The sequence below is a fragment of the Varroa jacobsoni genome, unplaced genomic scaffold (genome assembly GCF_002532875.2).
Source record: "Varroa jacobsoni isolate VJ856 unplaced genomic scaffold, vjacob_1.0 scaffold_244, whole genome shotgun sequence".
Lineage (NCBI taxonomy): Eukaryota > Metazoa > Arthropoda > Arachnida > Mesostigmata > Varroidae > Varroa > Varroa jacobsoni.
The window spans coordinates 130,977-158,037 of NW_019213146.1; the positions used below are offsets into that span (position 1 = coordinate 130,977).

The 27,061-nt window shown below is 40.9% G+C and overlaps 1 long non-coding RNA gene across 3 annotated transcripts; it reads right to left on the minus strand.

The window, feature by feature from the left end:
* Positions 1–335: 335 nt before the first annotated feature.
* Positions 336–16,742, minus strand: LOC111258542 (uncharacterized). Of its 3 annotated transcripts, none has more exons than XR_002679053.2 (5): positions 16,623–16,742; positions 5,994–6,112; positions 2,999–3,179; positions 2,370–2,439; positions 336–516 (listed from the first exon to the last, which is right to left on the minus strand). It is a non-coding gene; the product is annotated as an uncharacterized LOC111258542 (long non-coding RNA). The 3 variants fall into 3 exon arrangements; XR_002679052.2 differs by lacking the exon at positions 16,623–16,742 and adding an exon at positions 9,006–9,158; XR_015310186.1 differs by lacking the exons at positions 2,999–3,179; positions 16,623–16,742 and adding an exon at positions 9,006–9,158.
* Between the last annotated feature and the right edge of the window lie 10,319 nt (positions 16,743–27,061).

Here is a 27,061-nt window from a genome sequence, read left to right on the forward strand (position 1 = left end):
TCGGTATAGAATAGTACTATTAGTGAGGTGTAACCAATCAAAGATGGCGGAGCTAGCCATAAATGGACTCAATTATAGCACGGGCACGCTCGTACAAAGTAACAAATGTAAACAGGCTCCGAGAAGTTTTAAGGAAGGCCTTCGTCTTCTCAGACTCCGGAATGCAAACGGCTGTTTGTGTATAAGCAAAAATTTTCCCTTAACTTCCTTTCAAGCGATAGGTTTTAGTGCGTAAAAGCAGAGGCCAGGGTGCCCAGATGTTACCTTTGGTTGACGTGCGACGTTAATACGTAAAAGATATTTTGTTAAATGTTGAAAGGAAATAAAGTGTTTATTCGCACTTTAAAGATTCATTACGTATTCCACTGTTCGTGTTTAACGATTTTAGTTACAAATTCAGTCACTCAATCTGCGCAGTGCAAGTTCTGGACACGGACCATTGTTTCGAGGTTTCTCTCCGGACACAGCTTCAGATGGTGCGTTAGGTCCCAGATACTAACCACGCTAACGCTACACCTACGTCACGGATTGTAAAAGTACACAGGTTACAGAAAAATTGCTTTGACTATTCTTCAGATTGGCTTCAGTAACTTAATGACTTTTATGTATATTATTTCATAAACAACATGTTGGTGTTTCTTTTTTACTTTTAACGGTGGCCACTAAACATAAATGCTCGATGAATAAATATAATTCAAATGGCAGCGGGAAGAAGAGGCCGTTGTCAGCAGCAGGGCAAAGTCAACAAAAACCAATTAGGGGAGATGGCTAAGATTGTTAACCATATTTTGCAAAAGAGCTTCGTCAATATAATATACAGTAACAACGTAAACTTATATAAATAACATTTGATACTGTACCAATGAGGGTGTACCGCTTGAGACTAAGAATCTTGAAGTTTTAAAATGCATAACTTTCTGTCCACTCTATCCCACAAATTCTCTTCTAACGCTTAACGCATTTTCACCTCTTCTACTTAACGAGTAGCTATAATATACAAAACGATTTTACAGGACAACAACGGGACAAAGGTCCTACGGCGTATGTGACACTTCCAACAAAGCGGACTATTACAATCATTTATTAAAGATAAACAGCTTATTTAAGGCATATATTTTTTTAAACTGTTTACGCTTGGGCGCATACAATAGCCATTATATCTATCTAATAGCTTTTCTTTCTCGTTTCTTTTTTCGCTTTCAATTATGCTTAAGTCAGCCTGCACATCTATATTTTAGGTTTTAACAGACTTCAACATTACTGATTTGAGACACACTTTAAAAAAAATCTTGTCCACTAGCCAATTTCTGATTCGTAACTACGAAGAAAGACTCGAGTGTTAGCATTTAGCCATATTGATTGAGCACTGACTTAAGCTTCATGCGTCAAACGCTAGGGGTTTTTTCAGCAGCATGTTTATGTTTAGCAAGGAACAGTTAAGCGGATATCTTAACTAAGGGCAGCTAATGTGACATTTTTATTCGGCAGAATTACTAGGTCGATACAATCGGCTATAGCGTATATCAGTGCAGTGCGCTAAGGGCGTCAATGAACGTCCGATATTGTAGATTTTCGCCCGCCTTGACTCTTATTGCTATTATTATCATTAATTATGATCTTCTATCAAGCAAATAGCTGCATATGTATCTACTTACTAAAAAACGGTACTTTTATCACAATTGAATTGCTTCTATCTATATATATAATCGATCAGATCGAGCCCATTTGTCATGTCGCTTGCAATGCTCTCCTTGACGCGAACGTTCATCGTTGGGATTCGCGTGCTCTCCTTCCTTAAATTTCATCTCGACGTCCACGGGCCCGTAAGCTGCGGGGCCGAGCGCCCTCAGGTCGGGCATTCGAATAGACACGAAACCACTAGCATGCCAAATTTTATTGATACCGTTTATTCAATTAAGGCTCTAGGTAGGCTCTTCTAACGATGTTAGGTAGTCATAGCAACTTATGTTAGCTCATTCTGTTATACAGTACGGTTATTCTGTGACTTTGATCAAAAAATTGTTTGCACTCTGCTCAAAATCTTATAGACGTTATTGTTCGATACACTAAGTTGTCAGCACTGCTCGAAAGAGGCTATTTCTTCCCCAATTAATGTTGTGCCTTATAAAACAATCCCAGGTTGTTGTCTAATATTGATTCCACGTATATTGACCGTATTCAGTTAAAACGAACGAGCAATAAGTTCATGCTCATATAAATAACTTGGTTGTAAACTATTTCTAGCTAGCTAGATAATGCATCTATCTTTGCGCTGGAAGCGCTTTCCTAAGCAGTTCTTTGCAGTTCATTTATTACCCACTCAACGCTGCCGTCTCTTGAGCACAGGATCACGAAGTATAACAACTTACTTTTACATACATGTAAGGGCCCGACTGGGTCGACTGCATAATGAAAACGGCGTAGGTTTGTGAAGAAATTCTGTAATTCAATAATTATATAATTATGTTGGCAGTGGTCAAAAGTCGCCAGTAGCATTGATGCTGTTCTTAAATAACTACAGGAAGCAAGTTGTGATCAGCGCGACAGCGATCTGCTTACTTCAGAAGTTGCAGTTAGAGAGAGACAACACGACCTTAGTTATGAGCACTTCATCTCATCCTAATGGAACGACCTCACCTCAAAAATTTGTGGTGATGGGCTGACTAAAAAGTCTTTTAATACGTCTCCTCACTTAACTATTGTTGCTTAACAATAACCATAGATAATTTAAAGATACATTAAAAATAGAAACGACCTTAATTTTTGTGAGTTTACGTTACAAATAACTCTGGCTATACCGGTGAATAGCAAAACGCCTTTAGGGGAACACTATCTTACCTAAGAGATCGTTATTAATTTTAGCTGTACCTACTCCTGAGACGAAACAAACATCGGAGCAAGGGAGGCACATAGCGAGCGGGGGATATGGCAAGCCACCGAAGCTTCATTGGATTGACCCCGCGTTTACTAACAGTAAAGACTACTAATGAACACTGACGTCGGATGCACGCCGTCATGAATTTCAGTAGAAGCCATAAGAATGGGGCACAACGAGGATCTTCTCGTTAGCAGGCAGCAGCAATAAATTGATTGCAACGGTGTACGTAGCCGTCAAATTTGTCAACCAAGCGACCGATCTCCTTCCAACGACTTTTTTCAAGGTGATAACCCTGGAACACCTTCCGGAATTAAGTACAACAGAGAAAGGGCTGATAGAAGCTTATATATATATATATATATATAAGAGACAAAAACTTTTGAATTTCTGTCGAAATGACTGTTGCCGAACTAGTCGAATTTAGTGATTGTGTCCGTGCGATTTGTCAACAAGCAGACAACAGATTTAGCTAAGAGCAGACACTTATTAACGATCCCTAAGCTAATGACAATTGGCTACTTTCAAGCTGATTTTGAGAATATATTTAGCATTGAGCACCATGGTTCCATAACAGGCAAACGCTAATTTTTACGCAAGAGATGTTCTTTTCTAAATAATTAGATACATCTCAATATAGCCTGCTTAATGCGTCAAGTTTTGTGAACTAATATTATCTGAAAAAGCTAATAAATCCCAAAAAAAAAAGCTGAAAAGCCTGCACACGGACAAAATAAAGCTAATCTGTAGCATGTTCCTGCGTAGACGGGACACTTGCACCCCCCAGGCGGTACACATCTTCTTCTCGACTGAAAATTGCTCAGATCCACAGGGGCTGTACGTGCACGAACCGTAGCTATTGAAGAATGACAGGGGGATCATGAGTTTCGTAAGGGTAAAGTCGACATGAGGGTGCGGCAGGTTTCGGTTTACCTCCAATTTGTACTTAAAGAGGTCATAGTATCGAAGCTATTAAGCAAGCTATTTACCGGAGACGACTATGTATTTCACTAAAATGCTATGTACACATAACGGTAGCGAAAGCTCATCTACAGCTTTGAATTTACATTCTACCCGCGAAAGCTTTACACATTCGATTTTGTTTGGCGGTAATTATATTAAACAACAATCCTAACGTTAATATAAACAATAAAAATAATGCTGCAGTAAGAATAGTTCGTTCAGGGCTTTGTTACATTTTGTTAAGACTAGTAAGTATGGTTCATTATGTAAGTAAAGGGCTTATAAAATTTTCAAAATTACACCTGGTGGAAGAACTATTGCAACCTACTTTACTATTTTTGTCTGCGAGGATTACGATAAAGCTTAGGCAAGCTACCTATTGAATAAAATAATAATGCGAAGTAAACTGAACCCAGATCGACGTTCCGCGACATCGACCTATCAGGGCTTTGTAATGACATAATTATGGCCTTGTTGATTCATACCCTGAACTGAACTTTTCCTGAAGGTTTAATTTGACCGCCGCTTCAAACGTTTGCGCGGATCGCGTCCTTTTAACGGATCAGAAGTGTGGGCATTATCCGAGCAACTACATAGATGAACAGTGTGATGGACGTTTTTACAATACAAATTTGTCTGAACCAATAGGATAGTCAGTGTAATAACCACAGGAGGCAACACAACAATTTACCAAATCATCTCGCCGAGTAGTTTCCCGCTTTCTACACCGCTATCTGTTACTATGACCGCCAAAGCAATTAGCTGACTCAGATAATTAGAATATGTGGGCTCGATACGGTATCCGCGTCGATGAGTTACGCCTAAAGGGATATTTGAAGTAGACGCAGATTTGGAGCCTCATGGTGACTGGCCGAAGACAATGCACTTTGCTTTGCTAGCAGAAAATTTCAGTGTGAACGCCAAGATCTAGCTAAGCGGTTTTCTTTTTTTACTAAGCCAGATTGCTACGTTCGTGTGATGTAAGATTTTCGACGGACCAACCTGGCGTCATGAGCTATGTTATCCGAGGTGCCAAGTATCAAATTCAGTCAAGGCGGTACATATGAAAGAACGAGAGATAAGCTGTCAAAGACTAAGGTATTTGGAAAGCGAGATATCAATGGGTCTGCTGCCAGCGCTCCAGTCTGATGCTGTCCACTAGCAGAAAAATAAATCGCTTGAGAAGCTCTGCACAAGCAGAAGTTGTCCGGCCAACGGTAGGACCAAAAGATATCAAGCAGCGTATCTGATATCGCATCAACCGCGAAGAAGAGCTGGAAAGGTGGAACAATGTCGTCATCTAACTTGACAAATATCATGTTGATATTGATATTTTTGTGGAGAAAGTGGACGAGTAAAGGTAACTATAACAAGTTGATAGTCATAAAGTGTAGATTCAGTGGATCACAAATGGTGGTGACAAAACGGACATATCTTCCCTGTAAACGTATTTGTTAAGTGTTGGTTTTCGAATATTATATATATATAGAGTTTTGCACTCCGGGCAGAGAATTTCGTACCCCTACACTCGTGTTTAACGTAAGTGTAATTAAATTGATTTTGTCAAGCTTTCGATTACGCAAAGAAAGAACCTAACAAGTGTACTTACTTCGCTTGCAATGTTTAGATAACAAAGATTGGCACTGAAACAGCCATGCGCATTAGCCCCTTACAACGTTAGCGTCTAAAGTTTCCTTGTCCTTGACATCGAACTTATTTTAGGGCCCAGCAAGTAGCAAGAACATGCCTCCCAGAAATAAATTCGAGTTATGGGACAACTTAGCCTAAAGAGCAGGTTCAATGCGGTAAATTGGCATTAACTTGAACCTCGCTGCTTTAGGTCCTGGTGTCAACAATTTCTTCAGAAAAGCGGAGGCTGTCACGCACTCTGCGGTATTGCACGTGCAAAACCGTCCACGGTGTCACCGTGATAAAATTGTCACGCTAACATACATTAAATACCGAAAAAAAGCAACGTACAATGCAATTTAGTGTATAGGACTTGTGTAATGTAACTAAGGGCAGGTCTGTTTCAAGTGACCGAAAAATTGCGAAAGCCCTTTTACGAGCTGGTTGACAAGGTTTCAGAGTATTGACACTGGTGTAGATATTTATTAATCAGTCTCTCTGAATGAACGGGTTTTTCGAATCTTACCCCAATTGCGGTTAAGCAGTGCTTCAGACGACCGGCAAAAGACGAAGTGTGTCTATCATTTTATTAAAGATATTGTCGGCTCCGGTTCGAATCCTATTAATCCATGCCATTCATAATACCTGCAAATTTGCCAAGGCCAGAAATTTAAAAGAGTAGTTGGGTCACTTGTTAAAAGCTCAGAGTAGTTTTTTAATATATTTTAAATAACAAAGGTCGACAACGCTACAGAGAGGAATGTTTTTCTTTAATAGCGAAATGCCTCACCTCCACAGGAACCTGATAGCTTTATATTTGCGTAATCTTGAATTTCTTTCAATATTGACCCAATCCAACAGCATACAAACGTACGCAGTGAACTCCTCAATGCACTGATGACTACTCTACGTAATTCGTTGAACAGGTTACAGGGACTGCTCGGAGCTAGTAGACCCTGCCAGACTATATTTACTCAATTCCAATAGTCTTCCTTTTCCGCTGGACGACGAAAGGGCATTTCCGGACCTGCGCTCTGTTCCTGTGGAACCTAATGGTTGATCACAACCGTCGCCGTGTTCCAAAAACGAAAACCCCAAGACAAAAATATAGATTTGCTCTATATTGCGGTTTTCATTTTCTTACGTTTTCTCCCACGTCAGCTGTTTTTTTCATTCAACCTTATTCCCAGTCTGAAAGAAGGGAATTTTCAATTTCCACAAAAACAGCGTTGCTACGAAACGCTCGCTGTCGATTCAGTTACTACGTCGCGGAGTTTTGCAGTTCGTGAGAAAGCGTTTGTGGATGGTAGTTCGAAGCCGATGCCAAGGTTCATGAGCCCACACTAGTTGCTATTGCGGTAAAAGCAACGAGGGGAAACGTATAGGTGAGAGCGCGCGTAGAAGAGAGAGAGAGAGAGCATGCAAGAGCAAAAGAGAAAGAAAAAGGACCAAGTGTGCGTCTGGTGCCTGCTATGGGCGAACACATCGCCGTATCTTATTTCCTTTGCGATGTCAGTACGCCCAGGACTACGGCTACTGAGGTAAAGGATGTGGCCTCATCGCCGGTGCCGAACGACAGCCACAGCGATAACGGCGGTGCTCTGCGACATAGATTTTGGTGTTGAGCGCAGTCTCCTCCCTTAGCTAGCCCGGAAAGGATAAATAAAAGGGTGGGGCATTTTTGGAGAGCCCTCAAGAAAATATTTTTCTTTAGCATCTAAGAGATGATCTGTTAGGATACCAAAGTAGCAGGATAGACGACAGGACGAAAGGCCGAGCAAGCAAAGCAGATTGTCCATCGATGTTGTCAACCCCCATACTTCTCACCGATGGCAGGGGATGGCGAGTCTAGTTCGCCAACACCCGAGCACTACGATCGTTTCCCGCGTATAGAAAATCTAAGCAGAGTAGTATCGGATTTCCCGATTCCCGGCGACGAGGACGTTGTTCTTTTTTCCTCCTCAAAAAGAAATCAGCCTCTTTTCTCCGGGCAGTGTTGTGCGTTTTTCTCCACCGTCCACTCGCTTGCTTTTGGGACAGCGCCGCCAGCGTCAGCCGTACTCCCCTTGCTATCCGATCCGCTCGCGGCTTTGTGTCCATCGGCCATCTTCATAGCTGCCTCCGTAGCAGTCCATAGAACAGTTGCCTGTTAGAATCCTTCGATGTGTTGTACGCCAAGAAAAAACCTCTTGGATTCGTCTCTTGTTGTGGTCGCTGTTGGGTCTCAATTATTGGAGTCGAGATTGGCCGAAGAGCGACAGTGGACGTCGCTGCATCTTATTTTCGTTAGCTAGTATCTGTCTTCGCTCTCTATAGCCAGGGTTTTCTTGTCTAGACCTACTCAATCCGAACATTCTACCTTTTCGCTCTAGACCTTGAGACATATAACCATATTAGGACTCCGTGCAGCACGGTGGTGGTGATTCTCATTCTGCCATCAAGGCGGAAACAAACTGGCCTCGTCTTACTAAAATAGTACTATGATACATCGGCGATGTATCCATTGCTTTTGGACACCGTGACCAATTGTGTTACCCATTTTCAGTCAACTGGGCTGTCTGTAACACCCCCATGTGAAAACAAGCACCGGTCAATCAACGATGAGCGCGCCTTGCTTGAGATAGAGTTCGAAAGGGTATTTTCCCCACTTTGTGTCAAGGTCCATTGATGCGTTTTTATTTTCGTCTGTCTATTCAAGATAAAAGGGATACTTTATTGTCTACCTCACACTCATATAGGAGCTGGGTTTCAATGGGGGAACGACCCGCGGCGGGGGGGGGGGGGGAGGGTCGGCACCATAATGCAAGAGTCGTTTAGCGTTAAATCAAAGTCGTATAAGATAAGCCGACAGGTCTATGACGTTTCCTTTGGTCCACTTTGTACAACTCTGTACGGGATGTCCATAATATTTAACCTTAAGGATAATATGTGGGTTGAAAAGTAATTACAGTATATTCAACTTTAGCACGATTATATATTAACCCCTTATCAAATTGCACATAAAACCTTATTATTGCGTGCAAGAGCTCTCAACTATGAGTTACACGCATCAGTGACCTGCTCTATATGAAACTGTAAATTTTGATATGAGGTCTTTGGGTTGTGAATTGCGGAAACGAAACTAAAACGCTTTAATTATCTCGCGATTATAGCCAGAAGAATGACATTTTGTAGATACTTATTTATACTTGATTACGTTACTTTGGTGGCAAAATTTATCCGACTATAACGTCGACGTCACGTTAGGTCTCAGGCATTGTAATGATTTATATGTATAGCATTACGAACTCGTAAATCAAATATTCATTACATTTGATATCTTTTATGGTCCTCAATCTTTTTTGACGCGCAGACGTTAAACCGTCTTAGGACAGGGTGTTCATTGCCCTGCTGTGAAGTTTCGAACCCTCACTTTGCTTTCTGAGCCGTCTGCATCCGTTCTGTGTCTTCTACTAAAGTACTTGCTAATCAAGCAAACATTATTACAGACATCGTAATATGAACGCTACTATAATAAGGAAGATTTCGTCCAACCTACTTTGTTCGCATTACACAGCTATGAAACGCGCACCACCGCAGGCTTTCTCAAGTGGGCCTTTCCTTTTCAGGCTGTTAAACGAAAAATGCTGGCTGAAATGCACTGGCACCCTTGGCCTGTCCTACCAAGATTTCTAGAGGACCAAAACTTGTAATCGCCGACAAAAGGTCTCGTCGCCTTATATTGTCGGATGCCGTAGTCGAATAGTTGACACAGGTCCTTGACGAACAAGTGGCGGACAAATGAAGACAGGATTTGTTGGCAACAGGCCAAATCACGTGTTTTAAAAGAAACGGATAGGCAAACATGCGACATACCAAGGTCAGCGGACTTATACAATGGAGGTTATTGCGATAATCACGAAAGCTACAACGATGTGCCGACTTTATGTCCTAAGCCTGGATCAAGACAGGGCCTGCGCACAATTAAAAGACAACAAAAGCAATAAGAGGCGATGCATTAACCCCTTAAACTATACAGCGACGCTTCGTATGTTGTTGTGTTCTATTTATAGGCTGTTCATAATAGTGTTGCGGTTTATCCGCAAGGTTTTGTGAATTTCCTTGTAAACCGGGTCTAGATCTAAGTCTGTATTGAGAAGATTGATATTATCCCAATACGGGGGTGCTTCATTTGCATATCAGCCGCCGCACGATAACAAGTCTTATGGTTTCTAGCAATATGGAACTATCGAACCTATTGTCCAGATGGATGCAGTAGCATTAGGCCAATTTCGCAGGTCTTGTTTAGATCGTAAGTATCCTTATAATTATTTTTTTTCTTGTCTGCTGTTCTATGCTTGGCGAAGGCGCAAATACATATGGACTACATTGGAATACATTTATTCTTATAAGTCTCAGCTCGCTTTGGAACATAAAAGATAATCGATGTTTAACGGCCTGGCAGCAGGTTGGAGAGTCAGATGTAATTAGTGGTTTGAAATTTTATTTTTTTTGCACCTTGTAGCACACACGAGTATGGGCTAAGTTGAAACGTTATAGTTGGTATTTAATTGAATTTATTCTTTACCCAGTCGCGCGAGACCGAATTGGCTCAATTAAAATAACAATTCTCTACTTCGAATCTCTAGATTGTAAATGTTTCGACCTAAAAGCGCACCTAAACAGAGGCCGTTGGAAAAACAATAGAATTCTGGTAGTTCTTACCGCTGTGATCCTCAAGATTTTCGCTATCTTTGTCCGCTTTTGTTCTGCTGTTTAAGCTCAAGAGTTTGTCCTGCTCATTAAGCTAGAAAAGGGCTGACTGTGTCGTCATATAGCCAGCAGTGTGGGTAACTTAACATTTGGTACTAGTTTTCCTCGAGCAAGCCGTTCACAATATTGTGTTAAAACCTGTGTTTATATGAAAAAATTAAATTTTTATTAAGAAAAGGTACTGAAGTTGAGCAATTTACCGTTAACAGTTTTTTTGCCAATGTTATTTTAGCCAAGGCAAAATAATTATTAGGCAAAAAAATTCACAAACTCCAATCGTCTCACCTATTCGTAGGAGAGTTGTCAAGGCGCATCGAGAAATCGACTGGTTTCGTGTCTAATTTCGAAAGAGGGCCCGCTAAGCAGTTAAACGAGTTAAAAAAAAGCAATACCGCACTAAAAGTTTATCACGTCCATCGTTTCGGATGCAAGTACCTTCTTCCAAAAAGGGCATAACCATGCAGTTAAGGTTACATTGACAAAATAGTGAAGTTTCATATTTACTATCTCGTCTCAGCCATCACGAAACACTCATCGCCAGCTACATGATCTTCCATAGCTTCTATACGGAGCGGTAACGTAGTCGGGCCCTAATTCCTTCCATTCAACCTTCACATACATATATCTCAGATCAATATGTTGTCCTATGTATATATATATGTTGGCCGGTTTATTAGCACTGTAATATTGCCTTAATTGAGTGTGTCTGCTTTCCGACAAAGGTAGTCTGTTTTTTCCATCGTTCCTCTAACTTTTTCATCGATAGCAATAAAACTATTTTAGCCGTTTACTATAATAGCCGTCATCGTTACGACGTCGTTGTATCGATAGTCATCGAGCAAATATCACTAATGGCAAACTTCACAATAGCTATAACCGATCTGTAACAATCGTCATAAAAATGGCGATATGTATTAACAGGATACGAAACGGCCTTTTTTCTTTCTTTTTTTGAATGACTTTGAGCTACTCTGTTGCCGGTAACGGCTTCGTATAATGAGCAACACAGTATCGTAGGCCATAGTTCCAACGACGCACGGAACCGTGCGCGTATATAACACCGAGCGTGGGAATTTAGCTTTAACCCGTAATATGACGTGTTTTTGTACATTGGTCAATTGCTAATCGAAGTGACTATGCCTAAGCTAACGAAGTTCTCACTTCAGCTCAGTGATAAATCTCACTCGGATTCATACGTGGGTACCGCACTGCTATCATCAGAATTCTATGTGAATTTAAAAAAAATACTTCGTAATCAAAAACTGTTTTCTGTAAAAACCCTTCAGGATCAAGTCACACAAGTACAGGCAAACGGTACTTTCCGGTACGGTAATGTCTTAGCCTTATAAAACATGCAATAGTCCACATTTGCACAAAATATCTTAATAAATATAATAGTTGAAAACAAAATAAAATCTATATACGGTTGGAAAATTTGCCGCTATGAGTCAGTTTCTTACTCTTTTCATTACTTGTAACGAAATCTAGTATCAATTCTATAGACGCGATTTAAGGGCACAAGCATGTATGTCGGCTAAATTGTATAAAATCAACCTATTCCGCTATATAGAAGCAGAATATTCAAGAATACTGGTAAATCTAGGGGCCATATTGGCATTTTTTTTCTAAATTGTTAGAGCTCATATGCTTTCGCTCCAGGCGGATCTGGATCAAATATTGCTAAAAAGTCAGTAATTTGCCTGCAACTATTAAGTATAATTCTCCTCATATAAAGCTCAGATTTTTCGAAATACTTGGCAATCAAATAGATTTCGTTTGCAACGTGAGGCCGTACAGACCCTTAACGAGTTCTAAAGGAAACATGAACAGAAGTACGCCCCTACCGTTATTGATGGCAATGATAACTAACAAATGGAGGGCCACATCGAATTTCCGCCAACAATAAATAACAATAATGAACTTTCATCGACTGTGAGAGCAGTCATCAAAACGCTTTACGTAATTGACCTAATATAAATGGCCTATAATGTAAATAATGCTCCTTTGGGTTAAAACATGGATCAACGGCTTCGCTGATTAAAATTCTTTTTCGCTCAGCTCTCGGTAGCTTTGCTTCCGTAATTTATTCCCTTAGCACCCGTCGTACCACGCCTTTTGCTGTAAGACGATTGATTGGCCAATGAGTCTATTGTCGAAGCCGCAACGCGATGCGGTACGAAGTTTCAAGACATCTCTAAGTCGCCACGAGGAAACAGCATCTACATGTTAATGAGATAGATTGTCGTAGTGACAATACAAAGACCCCTTCCCCCCCCCCCCCGAACCTTGTTCCCTGAGTATTGTCTCACACTCTATTGAATGCGTACACAGCGCATGCGTATTATTATGACTGATTCTGCATCTAGCATGAATAAAGACAGGCACTGACGCGCACGTATTATGACCGTGGCTGATAGCGACGATAACAAAAATGGCCGTTATGTTGTGCCAGTGGCGATCTTATTATGCTGTAGACGAGAAACCTTGACACTGGTCAATGCTTAGTCCAGTCATCTCTGCTCTACCTGTTAAATTTACTAATCTCCGATGAAGCCTCTTCAACTCTTGGTCTTGCCGCTTCAGTCTGAACGTGTGATATAAGTAATAATAAAAGTTGGCGAGATCGAGCGACTTTGAATACGACTTCATATCTAGTATTGCGTCATCGGCCTGGTGAGCGCAGTGAGTTGGCTTTCAGCGACTCTAAGTATGGGAGATAATTGGCGTCTTGCCTAGCCTAATTTCCTCTTAAAATTCCCTTCAGTAAAGATCGCCGGCAACTTTCGCGTTTTGTAGTTTGTCTTTATTTCAGTAGCCATTTGTATTAAATAGTGCAGATAAAAGCAAACTAATTCTTCACGCGCCTGTGGTACAGCTCTTTCAAAAACAAATCATGGTAACTGAAAAATGGCGGTTCAAGTCTATAGACGGACATTCAGCACCTTCGAAAAATATCCGTATACACACATGTCTTAACAGCAGGACGGTAACAGAATTAATGTGTCCTGGTCGCATAGTAAAATTGGTTTAAATGATAAACGAAATCTAAGCGATCGAATCTCGCTCAAGGTGCAGTTTTAATTATGATAACATGGCGGTCCGACCGCACAGTCACAATATAGGACTCAGCTGCTGCTAGATGACTGGCCCTAATCGTTAGCCTTGGGTCAACTGCTATTGCAGTTTAGTGGCCATGTCACAAACAATACCGTGGACGACGACCGTAGCGACAGTACCAGTATGCCCACTAATGTATGCCAGGATATTGCAACAATGCAACGATTCGACTATCATCCTGAACCCATGTCCGGATGTCCTCATTTTAAGCCTTAACAAAGCGTAGCGTTCCAAAGGGTATTTCACCCTTCATGATGCGGTTTGGAGGTTCGTCCACACACTGGGATGCCGTCTGGCCATATTTTTATAGCTGGGCTAAGCATCTGGGTCCTGCAAAAGCACGTAACGTCTTTCGTCCGACAAAAGACAAAGACGGATCATGGATAACCACGTAATTACCGGGACTTTATGGCAATCGCTGTCGTGATTGTCATTGCACTTTATTGACGTTGTCGATTTCCTAACGACAAATATTAGTTGACAACTTGCCGTTAGCTGGCAACAGAGAAGACAATAATAGTTGATATTTTTCGTGTGATTTCTAAACGTGAATCAGAGATAGGGTACTGTAAAAACGGTGCATACGTCCTTTGAAAGGATAACAGTGTACGGGAAAAAAATTACTGAGTAATTCCTGCCTATGCAGCGTAAAGAAATACTTTAGAAAAGCCTTTATGCTCGTGAGTCGTCGCCAAAAGTAAGAGGATTTTCTTATCGCTTGCCTGACTAGAGTGGCATGTAACCTTTGAAGCGCAAAATAGGGGAAGGCAATAAGTCAGTAATATAATAACGTTCAGGTAGACGAATAAGTAGCCACAGAGTAAATTTGGTGACGTTCAATCACCGCCATAATTAAATAAGGAATAGTGCGAACTTTGCAATATTCGAGTCATCCAGCGGTAAATAACCATTCCCCTATCTATATTTGGGTATCGACAGCTAAACCCCAAAAACTATACGTAGAAAGAGAGGTCACACTATTTCTTATTATCTTCTTATATTTATTTAAGTGCGAGGCGTCTTTGTGTTTACCTATTATGAAAAAGATATATATTTGCCAATCCCATCGTTCACTTTAGGTGGAATATGGATTAAGCTAGTCTACTGGGATTGGTCAATTTAGAAGGCTACCTCCATTCCCTCAGTTGAAACACCGCACGTGTTTGCCGTGAACCGAATTAGGTTAAACTATGGACTATACTTTCTTTGTTGCCAGATTTTTGTAGCGATCGTGATCACGTCGCTGTTTGGCAACGGCGATTTCCTGCGGATGCCCCTGTTCACCTTGAGGGCTTACGTCCTCTCTGGATTGATCTCTAAAAAGGCGCGTAGGGTTTACCACGGATTTTCAAAATGCGCGATTTTGGTGCACTGGTAAAGCTAGGCTGGATTTCGCAATGACGTTGGTACAACCGCTTCATTCACCAGCAGGGCGCCAGACAAATATTGGACCGATCTAGCTGATACGACAACGATAACCCATCAATAGTTTTTCAGAAAAACGCAGACGGTCAGTGATACGCATAGTCAAAGATACATATGGCTGCAAGATCCGCACTGGCACATCGCAACCAGCAGGCTTGTGGTTTGGCGATTGGTCGATTCAGGAATCATAAGCCTACGATGGTCGCAAGATAAGCGTAGCGAACTTTCTAAACCTATTATTGCCTTTGAAACGGTTGCAGCTCCAGTTTTCAGGCCTTGGGCTACGGAGACGATATCGATGAGGGTCGCAGGTATCAATTGAACGGATGATGTTTCGTAGGGGCGAAGACAACGCCATATCAAACGATATCCGTTTGTACTTTTAAGTAAAGCAAAAACGTCATTAACGATTTATATACGGGCGTTTTTAGTTTATGCTAGGTCTGCTGTGGTATCTTACAACAACTATACAGCACTAGCTTCACGTTTCTTTCGCCGTTGTTAAGCATGGCATCGCAATGTTGTATACATCCTCTTCAGCTCTTCCGCAAAGTTAAAGTTCGGTTTACTCTATCACTTCTTCTGCAACTGCCTAGACCGCGGAGAGTTCGGGACGAGACGACCTCAGCTGCATTGAGGAAGTATAATACAACTTGAAATGTAGGTGTTTAGTTATTGCGAAATTCGAACACATCATGCACTAAACACATTTATTAATTAATAGAAAAACTTAATTACGCTGCTGAATAAAAAATGTAAACAAAAGTTACAATGACAATATGGACAGACAACGAAGCAGACGCTGAACTTCCTGTTGTTGAAAGAAAAACGAAGTAATAGACAGAGCTGCAGGCGTTCAGCATGCTGCCTTCGTGATCAGAGTTTTAGCTCTACCGCTCGAATTTGCTCCTGATATTGGATTCGTTTGTGGTTATATCTATTGGTGTGACAACGAAACCAAATAGGGAGCTCATTATGAATAAGTAAATTATCTATGTCAAGCGGCATGACTGAGTAGTCACCGTTTTGAGGAGATATGGAATCAGACCTTTATTTTCACTAGTACAAGAAATCCTTCAGTCTAAATGGATCTGCAATAACACAGTGCGTGTTGAAAGGGTTAGTGTAACGTGCGTGGGTCGAGTATTAATAGGCAGATTGCCATTGCTAAAGTAAGCTGATTTCTATGCATTCTCAAGTCGTTCGAGGTTTTTTTGGCGACCAATTATCTTTACTGAAGATTCCGCTTCCCACTAATGAAGTAGAAGCGAACAACATACGAACGCATTTACGTTACTGTTTTCTTTGATAGCTCATGCACGATGTGCCGTACTGTATTAGTCCTATCTTTATTATTTCTTTAGTTGTATTTGTTTTCCAGTGCTATACACCAAAGGATTGATACAAACTGATACAGAACATAAAAATAATCCAAAGATAGCCCACTAAGCCTTGAAATAAAAAGAATACTCCAAATTAGTTCTAGCGGTATACAAAACGAAATTTTACAGGACTGAGAGGGGCCTAGGGCGCGTTTCCCTGATGGTAGGAAGTCCTACATAACTGATACACAGAAATTACCTGCATTTTTAGCGTAAATACCTTTCGAGTGGCTCTGTTCGTTTGACATGTATCATTGTATCTGGCTTCTCGCTCATTTCATTTGTTTAGGGGAAGGCGTATGCAAGGGAAAGGTATAGGCTAGCGTATGTACGGGCCCGAAAAGTACTAGAGCAGCCTGCGGATATTAGGGAACATTGTCGTTAATCTAATCACCTAAAAGTCAACAAAGCAGAATGCCAGTAAAACGATACATAACGGGTGACCATAAGAAGTGTAAATGGAAAATAAAAACACTCACTTCCGTCAGCTTTTAGCTAGAAGCAAATCGGTGCTTCGCCACAGAGGTCATTACTCCATCTAGATAATCTTTAAAGAGGAAGCGACTAGAAAACTACAACAAACGCTTCTTCCATCACACTAGGAAGGTGCTGTGTCTTACTTAATATTTCATGTGGGCCTGCTATCGGAACGGCCATCGAAACATAACTAGAGGCTAGATCTTGGTCGCCCCTTCGTTTCTTTCTTGGCTTGTTTTCGCCGCAGACGCCTGCGTGAGTCAATGCATTGATGTAATCTCGCAGCTGTATTTGCTTTTGTCTGTGTGGATGTTTTACAAACGTTGATAATTCTAAACAGCAAAAGATTTCGCGGGCTCCAGCGGAGGCAAGAAGACCTGCGGGAGCATAGCCTTATGGCAAAAGACGGCTGGCCGAATGAGTGGAATGCTGTATATGACATAAATAAAACGAGACTTTGGTAGAGGCTTAACCACAAAAGCCAGCCACTAGTGGGTGCTCTGCGTCCTTGACCACGTGCATGTAATTAGATTTCGACAAAAACTCAACAGCTGAGCCAGACAGAAGTAACGGACAGAAGCGGACAAGCAATTGGCCATGCTATACGGTCTCCCCGGTTCAACTTAGACAGTTAGAGTGTTGTCAAGCAGTGGGCATGGCAGACGATGTCCGATGCCTAGAGCGGCGGCCAGCATGCGAGCAGTAACCTTCAGGGTGGCACGCTTGAATTGAGAATTTCTCTCTTGAGACTGTATATAAATAGTAACGAATATTTTAATGATTTATTTGCATACGCTAGAAATACCACGCCTGGTGATCATGTTTGCTCAAGATAGCCGGGCCCAGAAATGCTACGTATAAGAAGTCCCAACCGAATTGAATGTTGGGCTAAGAATATACGTCGAAAAAAACGCAGAAAGTCTTTTAAGTCTATCTAACCGAACTGTTTTTGGTAATCGATATTTTTCTCTGCAAAAAACCGTTCGCTGCCGTATAAAAAAATCCAGCTTTATCAAAACTGGCCTTTCTGAGTTTTTTGGTGAACGTTTGAGTTCTTCAAACCTAAGCCCTCCTATTAAGGGTTTAATTAACCCCTATCTTTCGGTTCGCCTTATGGGGGTATTTTTCAGGCTTCATAGAAGCCGCATGGGAACTAACAATAGCGAGTCAAATGCAAACGAAAAGGCGAAATTCGGTTGATGTTTTGCCTGGCATAAAGAGATTGGATAATAACTCGCTGAGTGTGGTTTTGGTCCGGAAAAAACTAGGTTTCTTTATATAATATAAGAGTAACGGGTCAGCGAATGGCCGTTACAACAAATAGTCTGGAAAAGTTTTTTGCAATCTTAATGCACGGCCTTGCAAGGCTCTCTATTCGAAGTGGAATACTTAGAGGAATGATTTTCTTAATTTGTTTTGCGATTAATGCAGGCAGTCGGCCGTTTGTGCTGCATTGCCTTGGCGCAGCAGCTTTCGCGACCATTTAATTACAAACATTGGAGTGTACATATACTGGATAGCGACCATGGGTTATGGTAGCTAGACCAAGTTTTTGTATGGAAATAGGATTGTATTTCTGTTTGCTTTAATTGTTGTTTGCGTAGCAGTTGTTGGTTTGTCGACGCCAAGCAATAACGCATACCATATAACAGTATGAAACATAAAATGCAGCGGAGAGGCAGGACGAGTTAGTCTGAATGAAAATCGGCTAGCAATGACACAAACCCAGGGCCATATTCATTTATTTTTTTTTACTGTCATCGAACACAGTCGTTGACCTCGACTAGTCTTTCTGCGGTCGCTACGCATACGTAAACATAGCCTCTTCAAATCAATGAAGCTTACAATGAAGTTTTCAGAACTGGGTACTAGTAAAAGTAGTAACTAGGTGTAATACACTTCGTATCTCTTCTCCTTTCGTTTGTCATGCTTGCTTCTATTCGTACAGTGCCTGGACACAAATAGTAGCCCGGTTTGATCCGATGTTGCAGCAACCAAAGGCGATAGACTGTTCCCAGGCCATCAATAGCGAGCCAATGAATGAGCCCGCGTAAACACAGTCAATGTTTATGTGCTTACGTGGGCTTTTCCGTGTAACGGTAGAAAGAGAAGCTCGCAAAGAGATATGAGCTACGCCTTGCGTTCGATGTGGTCTCCGAATACATTGCTACGTAGCTTTAGTTTATACGCATATATTGTTCGCGAACACCAGACTTCACTTCTGGGCATCTGCCACTATAGTCTTCACCTTAATGCAGCGTTTTCTAGCTATAATATGTGCGTACGAAAGAAAATCGCACGTGTTCATGCGGATGCCACTCTACAAGAGGCTGTTACATTGTAGCATGCAGAAGAAAGGCTTCTTTCTGAGTCATTAAAATATGGACAATAAAAATACAAGTAGTCGCCCGTTCGCTACTTGTGCTAGGAAGAAGACGAATCGATAAGGAGGCTTAACCTTAGGTCTCTTTATATCTCACGGGGAGAACTAAACGGATACGTTTGTGTAGGAATAATTATTTCATGGAGCGCCTTATTTCTAGTCCGTCTAAAATTTTTAAATATTCTCGGTGCAAATCCTTTTTCCAATTGTCAGAAGAATGTGGTTGAAAATTTTCAACGAATTTCGATTGATCTGTAATCTATGGTTAAAAGCTCTCAGCATTAAGATCCCGTAAAAGGGGATTAAAAATATAACGCAGGCAAAATGTACCTGCGCGGACAATTTTAAAAAATTCAGTGAGTATAAGCTGATGTTAGAACCTAATACCTCGCCGTTATGAGCCCGATGCTTTACACCCTACACGCCCAACCAAGCGAAGACAGCTGAGTATTTTCCCTTAGTTAACAATTTCGCTTCAGATCTGATAACATAACGAACAAACGTTTTGATACAAACCTTATGGTCAGTTAATTACAACAAGAAATCTAAAAATGCTATTTAAAATAGTCTCAGCGATGCGCGAGTTTCGTTCTATACAAATTTCGCCCCCTACTTCTAAATCTCGAAGGCGTTCTAACGCACTAGCGATAGCCCCTCCCCTTTCCCCGTAATAAATGTTATTATAGACGGCGTACCATACAAGGGTACTAATATTTACGTTGATCAGCATAATTACACGTTCTATTTATACTCAAGCTTCAATTGAAACACTATTGCTAAACTCGTCGACAAAGTATGTTTAAAGACTATATGGAAAGCACAAAAAAGTACACTTGGCCATTATAATGTACTGTGATTACAAACAAAATAGCACAATTTTCAGGCAGTAATTAAGATCATTTCTAGGCTTCAAGTTACCATGAGAAAAAATAAATAAATTATTTCCCTTACTGCAAATCGATAATATTTTCCCCACAAGGGAGGGAAAATTCGTAGTGCGATAAAGAAACGTCAGTTATTTTCAAGGTCGAAGATTCGTTACCAGCTAAGATGGATCATCTCATCTGGAACGAGCCGATATGTTAAAAGAACAGTTTCAGGGAGTGCTTATTCTGAGGTCATCGCTTCGTATAAACCATCATGGCATGTTGGTTCTAAGTGCAGGTCATTTCTTACTCAAAATCAGGTAGAACAAAGACTGCTGACTATTATCGTGCTGGTGAAGCAAAAAGGCCGCCAAAGCACAGAGAGAAGCTTTTTCTTTAAATGAAGAAATGCTGACATCGACTCTGCGCGAAGAAATCTTCACGCTAAAATGGCTACGTTCCTATTTAGCGAATCGGGTTTATCTAGTCGACAAGGACATAAGACAGGTATTATATCCCAAACGCGTCTTGGGAAGGCCGCATTTCTTTTTCTTATTATATGGCATATTTATTTTTGATATAACAATGAAGTGGCCATCTATAACTGCGAAACTGAGAATACTACGTTTTTCTCTACCACTATCAAAAGAGATCTAGCTATATAAACGATCGTTTAACTTCATTCTAATAAAGAATACATAACATAACTAGGTAAATCTTAGTGTTCTCATGATTAAGGGGATTATAAAGCAGGTTTTTTTTGCAGAACCTATTATTATTACAGTGCGCGTTTCCTGCTTGAAACGAACTTGATGATCCTTTTGGATATGTTCAAACGCTATATCCGGTCCGTATATCCGCACATCGAAAGAGTTTTTCCAACCAAACCAAATCAATCAAGCTTAACCCAGCACGAGGACAGCATCTCAAACTGAAATTGCGGATAGCAAGAGAACTCTCCAGGTAGATACATGGAACCACATCCAGTGCGTTAGGTATTAAACATAAATCATTTCTGGTTGCATTGCAATTATAAATCCCCTTTTTAACAGGATAACGGCCCACTTAACACCAAACATGTCAGCATTTCTGGTATACATATTCTTTATTTATATAATTAAAGGTAAACTTTCGATGACAGCCATGTTTAAATAAGTGGTCTTTCTCTTCTAAAAACTGAAAAAGTAGATCGGCCGTTTAGCGCGTTCGCAAGCTTAGTACCGAACTGCATTGAATTAATTCATCTATAGTTAAATCCAGATTAAATTATAAAACAAAAAAAAATTGTAAAAAAAAAAGAAAATAAAGAATCAACCGCATAGGACAGGAGCCTATGGTGATGCTCGATTTTAGAGTGATTATCCTTCAGTGGTGCCTAAGCTACTCGGAAGAATTCAATTTACAACTCTTTACAAGAAGTCGAAGAATGTATTTTTTTAGGGAACTATAACAATACGTTGGAAAAACGGAATATCGGTTGGGTCAGGAAAGTATTGAGACTTATAAATCTAAAATTTGACTCAACAAATTGGGCTCAATCACCCGTAACGTCCAAATTCAAGTACCCACATCTTATTGGCGTCCCGCCCAATGTTTGCTTGTCAAACGGCTTCTAAATCTACCTGAAGAAAAATCAATAAAAAGAACAAGATCTCGAATAAGCTAGCTCGTCAGTTTGAGTGTTCCCTAAGCCTTAGATTAAGGTGACTAGTATGGTGTACCGATACTATAACTTGATTACTTATTTGTTGTAAAACGTATCAGAGCCAGAATGTATATTACAAGCAGAACATTTCAAGACATTACATCCTTTTCCTGCTACGTTGACTATATATTCATTTACGGGTTCGGATAACATATATAATAATGTCTAGTAAGGCCACACACTTTAAAGGTAGTATTGTCTATATCTATATTATTGGCGCTCGCCTTCCCTTGAACTTCACTAGCAACTCGGTAGAACATAAAGCACTTTAGCATCATCAGAAATTGCTTCATTGCTTCAAAATGTAACTTCATTGTTTTTTAAATAAATATATGTATAAAGGTCACGTAATTCGTCTTATCCTGCAAAGTATTGCTGCTGATAGTGCGGTTCATTGTCCAGACCTAAAAAATTCATTACATCAATTATCTAATATATTCATTATATTCAATACATACATGTATAGTTCAATTGTCGTACCGCTAGGTAGCTAGCACAACTTGGGTCAGCGCCGCTGTGTTGTACAGGTGTGATTTCTAAGATGTCGCCGGAATATATATATATATGTATATACCTAGCGGCTATCGTCCGTATATTGTACGGACGCTGCTTAACTGAATCGGTCTCGTTCGATCAGTGACAATCATTATTTTCCGAGTCTTAGGAAGGCAAGCAAATGCGATTTAAGGTCTTTTCCATACGTTGCCCCACGGCATGTCTTAGCTGTTGCAGACTTGAAGCGTTAGGTGCCTGCTTTTAATACCTTAAAAAGCACAGAAAATTTCATAGGTACGTCATGGTTACCATAAACAGTTATTAGAGCCTATAACTCATATTGATGAAGCATGAAGAAGAGTTGCAACACGTACACTTTCATCCGCTAACGATCGACCAGCACAGGTTCACGTACATGCATCGAGACCTCAAATTTTTCTTGATCTTGGCCGACCCGATAACTGTTTATACCACAATTCGCTCGCTTGTAGTAGTACTCTTAGCAATCGCAGCCTCGTAGCAGTAACAGCGCTGACCCGTTCCAGTGACGTGAAGTACGGTGAAAGCAGAATTTGGGACTTAGCAATCGTGAGATTTAACAGACCGCGTCAGGGGCAGCCGTCGGCTGCCACAAGCCCTATTAGATAGTTGACCCACCCTAGGGGTCAATCTTGGGCTTGATTGCTAACCCATAAAATTTATTTACGTTCGCATTCCGCTCGCATTCCATGCTGGCGTTCCGACATGGGTCACGCTACTGTTGGTATGGCTTTATAGGACGGCTATCCTGGGCCGAGGGAACGACGCTCAGGATAGTACAGGTTGGGGGGGTGAGATACAACGATCATACGGGCGGTATGCTAGCCATCCCTGATTATCTTTTGGATGCTGCTGCCGCTTGTCCCGCAGTTACTGATTAGCATGCTGGTAATGTCGACACATATATGCGTAGCGACAATGGAGATACGTGGATCCAGCATCGTCGATGGCTGGCAGTTTTTAACCTGAAATAACTTCTTAAGAAATCTCGACACGTTTTTGTGGCAAGCTGACTATGTGAAAGGTTAATGGGCTCATGAGACTTATGAGGCTGTAAATGGAATTTAAACTGAAATAGGAACTGTGCAAAGGACAAAACGTTTTGAATTTAGCGCGGCAAATCGCGTTATACCCACCTCATAGTTATCATCGTAGTGACTGGATGAACTGTTTCTGTTTTAGCTCTTCACCACATCAAAACTTGTCTACAAACCAGGAAAGAACTTACTGTCGGGCTTCATCCATTTTATATATCGTGGCATCATAATTATATTGCCAGTGTGTGATTGTACTATTCGTCTATATATATATATATATATATATATATATATATATATATATATATAATGGATGATAAACCAGAAGATCACTCTGCCATTTCTTCCGACAATAGTGCAGTCAGATACCAGTAATATAATTACGACGATTTTGCCAGTTTGATATAATAATATAATAACTGATAGTCGTAGTTTCAGTGTGTAGCTTTATAATTACTATAGCTGCAATATTGTATAGCTGCAGTTGGTGTTTCTATTCGTATCATTGTATCCCTGCAGGCAAATGAATCCTCAACTTCATAGTAATAATACAAATGTCCCTTTCTTCAAAAAGGGATTTCTTACAAGGAAAAATTTTAGGCTGTGAAAATAATGTCCGATAAAATGCAGCAATTTAAGGACTCTATAGTAGACTAGCTTGCTCACTTCTGCCAGTCTTGACGTAAAGAAGGCTTTCGTAAAGTTTTCACTTTGCCACACAGCTAATCGCCACACAGTGTGCATATACTGGGGCAAACTCATACACACACAGTAAGAGTAGATAGGTGCAGAAAGACAGGAGAGTAAAAGTCTCGCCTCACTGTGTCTCGTCTACACTTCACGCTTAACTTCAAAGCGTGACTCGCGTAGGCCGCTCGCCTACTACTCGCGTTGGCGCGCAAAGTTTACCACACTCTCGATGCGTTGCCTTTAAAATGGGTGGGCAATGAAAGAAGCCAGGGAAGACCACTGTTAACGAGCGCACCCAGTTCATCGGCTCGTGTTAAAGGACCCCACCAATGCAGAGAATGCCGGGCCCGCATCTGCTGAGGCCAGCAAAGAGAAGTCACTATTCAGATTGGCGAAAAATGTTGCTTAGAACCGAAAACGTGTTCTTTATTAATATCATGCCTACTGACCTACACTGTTAAGCACAAGCAGCTATTACGACGAGGACATGAAAGGGTCACCTCGTCCGTCACTCTGGCCTAGAGACCCGAGAACCCCCCTTGTCGGTCTCTTTGAGTTCCCCTTCACTCCCTACTGTGTTACTTTAGAAAAGCTGCTTTGCCTGGTAACAGCAGCAGTAGTAGTAGCAGGCGGCAAAGTCCTCGCTCGATGGTAAAGCCTTTTAACAGCAGCCTGCGATCGGAGCGGACAACACATTAATGTGTAATGGAGCTGAGCAAGAACGGTGGCGGTAGTGACGCTACGAAGGCGGCATGAAGACAATCATGACAACGACGCTCCACGAGGATGTTGCGTGCAGGCGGGAGCCAGATCATTCATGTGTGTTAGCCACGCCAGCATTAGGATATTACGATGGTTGGGGAACATATACATATAAGGGTTGTTAGGCATAGATAAATTCGTGTGTGTATGTGTGTGTGAGTGGTGCATGCACGCTTCGACTTATCTTCATAGAACCCTATATGCATACATAAGCAACAAGAAGGATGATAGGGAACATAATTGGTACAATACACATAACTGGGTTAAAGAAAGATTTAAAAAAATTAAGGTTACACGGTTCTATTTTGCGACGTCACATAATGTCGCTTGCCGTAGTTTTGTCTATATTTTTAATTTTAAATCTTTCCTATTCTAGTTCGTTCTCGTAGTGGCACGATTGCAAGCTTTTTTTCACCTAAATTCAACTGCGTACCTATTTTCTAGTTCTTTGAAGCAGAAGCTTGTATCGTTATAGCGTTCTGGAGTAGATATCTTGTTTCTTTATCATGCTATGAGCTGAGGCCATAAAAACATTAAAAATTTAAAATGTCTGCTCTGCAACAGTTTGAGTCTATGCAAATGTTGCTGCACACTCAAGGCAGATTAAAGCTAGCAGTTTCTTTTAGGGAATCCATTAGAAACTGTTAAGTTCACTGCATAACAACCTTTAGATTCTTTGTAGTTAGGGTGCATGCCATCTGATGACGTGGAAAGTATTGTGGCTTTATCTTTTTTTTTTTAGTTATCGTTTACTGATCTGTTTATCTGTTGATTCACTTCTACGTAAGTACTTAATAATGAGCTGATATTGCCTGATTAACTAAAAAGAACCAATTTCAATATGTTTGTTCAGTAATTAGTCAAATATCGACGACAGAGCCTCCCCTAGTTTGTTGCCAGAACTTTTACGTACGCTTAAATAAAAAGTAAGTGTTTTGAGAGCGTTGTAGAGCCGCTTTTGAAAATTAAAATGAACATGGAAATACTTTTTAGCTCATAGTGTAGCATTACACAGGGCTGATATTTTGTAGGATTGCCACGCAATTAGTTCATTTGAAAAATAGGACGAATTTATTTTATGGTCGTATCTCATCACTGCCTTCCATGCAACCAGCTTTGTTTCGGTGTTACGCTACCTTTAAAAAGAATTTCGGTTGTGTTTGGTTTTTCTAGTGGTTTACGATGTGAGTTGCGACCAAAATATAAATATATTCGATTTTACGATTAAATCCCCCAATATCGATATACCATTATATGCCTCCATCACGTTTTTACTGTTGGAACAAATGGAGGCCTTTGTTTCGAAGTATATTTTTATAAAGCAGGAAGCTTTGTTGTTTGCACTTGGCTTATCATTTTAGTATCTGACAGGCAGTGTAAAGCCAGTTGCCGCACCATAATACCCGTATGATTGGCTTTACGGTGTCACCCCGCAGTGTTGTTTAAAGTGTACCTATTAGAAGGCTGAAGACCAACTATGATATTAGGTTTTCTGGTTTACTCTCGTAAATCACGTTTTATTAAAACGAAAAACAGCTGTTTCAAGTTTTGCATTAAGTATCTGTCCATTCGTAACCGACTCATATATATATATACGTCTAATGTACGTATGTGTGTTTATAGAAGTTATCGTCTGCCGATTTTGAGGTCAAATGAGTGTTCTTCGTAAAACTTGTGCTCAGATGACCATTTCCTTCCCTTCTCTCCGTCTTAAACCCGAGCATTAGGAAAAGCAATTTCCTTAGGCGAGGCACTTTAATTAGCATGCTCCTATTTAGCGTAAGAAACGTCTCTTCTTGCTTCTACAATTTTCAGCTCTGGACCGATCGTCCCTGATGCCCGTTCATCGATTCGCCGTTTGGGAAATGAGTGTAGGAAAAAGACAAGGACGATCTTAAACGAGGACGACCGCTTGCTTTACCATTCGATACAGCTTTTCTTTGCAATTTTCTATCAATCTCCTACAGTCCTACGCCAAGTTGACGCTTAGCTGTGAAGTGCAGGCAGTTTGGAGCAATTCGAGAAGTGGATGAAGTATCAAAGGGCTTCGGAATTTCATAGTTTCGTCGTTCAGACTGACCATGCAGTGTAGTGATTGCGACCGGATTCGAGGGATCGTGCGTATCAAGAGATGGCTGCTGAGACTTTATCGTTGCTAGCTGCGTTTCGAACCTTCTAACTTTGGCGAGTTCCTGAGCAAATTCGATGAGTCTCCGGAGACTGCCGGGAGTGATTCCCAGCTCGCAATTTCAAACTACCACTACACCCCAGCTCTACCCAAACCGGCTAAGCCCATCGCATCTCGTTTCGTTACGCTTTATTAAAGGCTAATACGACTACTGGCACGGTCCCGTTTCCGTCATTACCGCTTAATTTTTTTTACACCATTTTAATTTATACTTGTCCCGTTAAAGTTGTCTAGGTTAGCGGGGCAACGGTTTCACTATTCATCGCCATCTAACTC